The 4853-nt window shown below is 38.8% G+C and overlaps 1 pseudogene; it reads left to right on the top strand.

The window, feature by feature from the left end:
- Positions 1-404: 404 nt before the first annotated feature.
- LOC105554475 lies at positions 405-1506 on the top strand (annotated as a pseudogene).
- Positions 1507-4853: the final 3347 nt, after the last annotated feature.

Below are 4853 nucleotides of genomic sequence, written 5' to 3'. Positions count from 1 at the left end.
AGTCAATTTTTTTATATGTTCTAATTAGAAAATATATAGTTTATTTTTGACATTTTAATAGTATATTTATATATAAAACTCATGTAGACTAGACTATATGCTACCTCAGTCTCTCTACCTATCCATAGTTGGGAAAATCAGGTAGGTCCCTGTAGCCATAATAAAAGCACCCACTGCTTCATGTCAGGTACCTATTAGAAAATAAGCAACCTCCCACCTACTGGCTTTGCAAATCCAAATCTATTAAGTGGCTCCACTGTCACAGTAAGTATTTCATTGTTGATTAGACCAGGCATTCTTAAAGACATAACTATTTTAATATTATTAAGTTACCTAAAGAGTCACTGAGGTGCATGGTTCTGGGCGGAGGTCTGGAGAGTGCAGCAGCCACGGCCAGCCACTTCATGCTCAACAACGACACCAAGATGGCCATCCTGGGGCTAGGCACCTGGAAGTCTCCTCCTCCTCCGGGCCAGGTAACTGAGGCTGTGAAGGTGGCCATTGACGTTGGGTACTGCCACATCAACTGTGCCCACGTGTACCAGAATAAGAATGAGGTGGGAGTGGCCATTCAGGAGAAGCTCAGGGAGCAGGTAGTGAAACATGAGGAGCTCTTCATTGTCAACAAGCTGTGGCGAGCGTACCATGAGAAGGGCCTGTTGAAAGGAGCCTTCCAGAAGATGCTCATTGACCTGAAGCTGGACTACCTGGACCTCTACCATATTCGTTGGCCGGCAAGCTTCAAGTCCGGGAAGGAATTTTCCCATTGGATCAGTCAGGTAATGTGGTTCCCAGTGACACCAACATTCTGGACACATGGGCGGGCATGGAAGAGCTAATAGATGAAGGGCTGGTGAAAGCTATTGGCATCTTCAACTTCAACCATCTCCAGGTTGAGAGGATCTTAAACAAGCCTGACTTAAAGTATAAGTAGGTGGTTAACCAGACTGAGTGCCACCTGTACCTCACTCAGGAGAAGTTAATCCAGTACTGTCAGTCCAAAGGCATCATGATGACCGCCTACAGCCCCCTCGGCTCTTCTGACAGGCCCTGGGCCAAGCCCGAGGACCCTTCCCTCCTGGAGGATCCCAGGATCAAGGAAATCACAGCCAAGCATAATAAAACTACAGCCCAGATTTTGATCTGGTTCCCCACGTAGAGGAACTTGGTGCTGATCCCCAAGTCTGTGACACCAGAACACATTGCTGAGAACTTTAAGGTCTTCGACTTTAAACTGAACAGCCAGGATATGACCACCTTATTCAGCTACAACAGAAATGGGAGGGTCTGAGCCTTGGTGGGCTGTGCCTCCCGCAACGATTACCCCTTCCATGAGGATTTTTGAAGCTGTGGATGCCTGCTTGTCCCCAAGTGACCTATACTGTGTTTCCTGCCTCATTTTGTTTTCCTTGCAAAGATAGTATGGCCTGTGTCACTCAGCAGTGGGACAGCAACCTGTAGAGTGGCCAGCGAGGGTGTGTCTATCTTAATGTTGGATCTGAAGAGCCCTGTAAATAGAGTAGCTTTGCTTTGCCCTTCTTTTTGCCCAGCTGGGGAAAGTACAACCTGAATACCCTTTTCTGACCAAAAAGAAGCAGAATCTACCGGGCCAAAATAGTGCCACTAACAGTTGAGTTTTGACTGCTTGGAAATGTAATCCTTTCAGTAAGACTTCTCTTTGTCTCAAATAAAAAGTGCTTTTTGTGGGAAAAAAAAAGTCACTGAAGAAAAATTATGAAGATCTATAAATGTGTAGCAAAGTAGAATAGCCTTTGTACTAGTTTCAAATGATGTCTCTATCACTTGCCAACTGGACAACTTTGAGTAGTGTATATATCTTCACTATTTTTCTCAGGGCATGTTTGGGTGCAACAATTAGATACCTACTCAAGCTGGTACATATAAAAGGGAACTTTAAAAAGATATGGATCTTACAGCATCCAAAGAGCAGATGATCAACTGCATCCATTCTTGGTAACATTTATGGTAAACTGAGGTTTAGGTAGGTTAAGTCTCTTAATTACTAAACCTTATAGGGAGAGGAAATCCATACACATACTGAGCACTGCTTAGGCATGAATCAATTATGTCTTTTGTACTTACGTGAATCTACTATTTTTCTAATGTATGTAAATGCTTCTCTGAGTAAGGAAGTTCAAATATATTTTAAAGTGTGGCTTTTATCATGTTCTTTCTCAGCCAAGAGACAGTCAATATACATGGGGATATCCATAAACTTTCTTTTTACTTTAAAAATAGTTTCTTAAAAAAAAAAAGTTATATATCTACATAGTTTAAAGAGTCAAATAGTAAAAGTGAAGAGCTTGATGGGAGTTCCCATTCCATTCCCAAGTTTGCCCTCCATTTCCTGCCCTTCAGAAGTACTTATACTTTTTTGGAATTTACCTACATATCTCTAAATAACATCCTTATCTTGCTCTTTCTTGACTTTTTTTTTTTATAGTAGGAATAATCTACTTATTTCCCACTAAGGAAGAGAGGGTTTCAGTTTTCTTTATACACTTCACTTTCACATGTGGTTAGTTAACATTCAGTGTTTGCATTCTTATGACCTATGTAGGTGCTATTCACAACTGAGCCATTTAGTATACTATGATTACTATTCTTTCCTGTAAAGCCTTTTGTTTTTTCTGAAGGTAATATTTGCCTTTTCTAGAGCCCACGTAGTGAAAACAAGAGTAAGTAAGCAAGCAAATAAACCCCACAAAACCCAAAAACAAATCTAGAGGCATCACACATTACCTGACTTCAAACTATCCTACAAAGCTATTGTTACTGAAACAACATGGTACTGGTGTAAAAATGGGCATGTAGACCAATGGAATAGAAAAGAGAACCCAGAAATAAAGCCAAATACAGCCAACTGATCTTCAGCAAAACAAACAAAAACATAAAGTTGGACAAAGTACACCCTATTCAACAAATAGTGCTGGGATAATTGGCAAGCCACATGTAGAAGAATGAAACTGTATCCTCATTTCTTACCTTACACAAAAATCAACTTAAGATAGATAGAGACTTAAATATAATACCCAAAGTCACAAAAATTCTTTATGACAGTACTGGAAAAACTCTTCTAGACATTGGCTTAGGCAAGGACTTTATGAACTCAAAAGCAAATGCAATAAAAACAAAGATAAATAGATGGGACCTAATTAAACTAGAAAGTTGCTGCACAGCAAAAGAAATAATCAACAGAGTAAACAGACAACTCACAGAGTGGGAGAAAATATTCACAAACTGTGCATCTGAGAAAGGACTAATATCCAGAATCTACAAGGAACTCAAACAAATCAGCAAGAAAAAACCAATTAATGCCATCAAAAAGTGGGCAAAGGACATGAATAGACAATTATAAAAAAAAAGTATATATATACTAATGTCCAACATGAAAAAATGCTCAGCATCTCTAATTATCAGGGAAATGCAAATCAAAATCACAATGCAAAACCACCTTACTGCTGCAAGAATGGCCATGATTTAAAAAAACACAACAACAGATATTGGCATGGATGTGGTGAAAGGGGAACACTTTTATACTGCTGGTGGGAATGTAAACTAGTACAACCACTATGGAAAACAGTATGGAGATTTTTTAAAGAGCTAAAAGTATTATAGAACTATTGTTTGATCCAGCAATCCCACTACTGGATATCTACACAGAGGAAAATAAGTCATTATATGAAAAAGACACTTGCACGTGCAGGTTTATAGCAGCATAATTCACAATTGTAAAAATGTGGAACCAGCCTAAATACTCATCAACCAACAAATGGATAAAGAAAATGTAGTGTATGCATATGAAATACATATACCATGAAATACTACTTAGCCATAAAAAGGAACAAAATAATGGCATTCAAAGCAACCTGGATGGAGTTGGAGACTATTATTCTAAGTGAAGTAACTCAGGAATGGAAAATCAAACATCCTGTGTTCTCACTTATAAGCAGAAGCTTACAGAGAACGGTGGCAGGGAGGTGAAGGATAAAAGACTGCATATTGGGTACAGTGTACACTGCTTGGATGAAGGGTGGACCAAAGTCTCAGAAATCACCACTAAAGAACTTTTCCATGTACCCAAATACCACCTCTTCCCCCAAAACTATTGAAATAAAAATTTAAAAAATAAAAACAACAACAATGATGACAACAAAAAGCTATTCCAACTGGTAAAATAAAAAGTAAAACATTTGCCTTTTCTGTTTGGTGATTAGCTCTCTTTGTGCTTACTACTAATTTATTCCCCTAACTTGCTCCCAAGATATAAATCTGTCTTCAGTACTTAAACGCATTAGGTATTTCCAACAATTTCATCTTCTTGATGATTCCAGCACCTTCTGACTTGATCCAGGCTGGGCTAGTTATGCTGTATGCCTACTGCACAGCTGCCATCTTAAGGGTTTCTTTCACCATTATCCTAGAAATTCCCTTTGCTCCCTTGTTTTTGATCCCCTGTGTCCCGTATCCATTGTCTTTCTCTTTCTTAGTGAGTTTCATTTTGGCGACTGGTACTATTATTTAGTGGAGGTACTAGTACCTAGTATCTCCCTGATAAAGGTTGCATGAGAAGTGTTTTGAGATCTTGCATATCTAAAAATGTCTTTATTCTGCCTACACACTTAATTACAGTTTGACTGTATAAAATTTTGGATTAGAAAACACTTTCTCTGCCTCATTACCTTCTAGTTTCCAATGTTGCTGCTAAGAAATTCAGTGTCTTTTCTGATTCGTTATACTTTTGTTGAAACTCCCTTCTCTCTCTTTCTCCTCTTTCTGAAAGCTTGTAGGATTTTCTCTTTAGTTGTCTAAAGTTTCACAGAGTATTTTTG

Source organism: Mandrillus leucophaeus, unplaced genomic scaffold (genome assembly GCF_000951045.1).
Source record: "Mandrillus leucophaeus isolate KB7577 unplaced genomic scaffold, Mleu.le_1.0 Scaffold645, whole genome shotgun sequence".
In the NCBI taxonomy this organism is placed as follows: Eukaryota; Metazoa; Chordata; class Mammalia; order Primates; family Cercopithecidae; genus Mandrillus; species Mandrillus leucophaeus.
The sequence above is the reverse complement of the archived record's forward strand: the minus strand, read 5'-3'. Positions and strand labels throughout refer to the sequence as shown.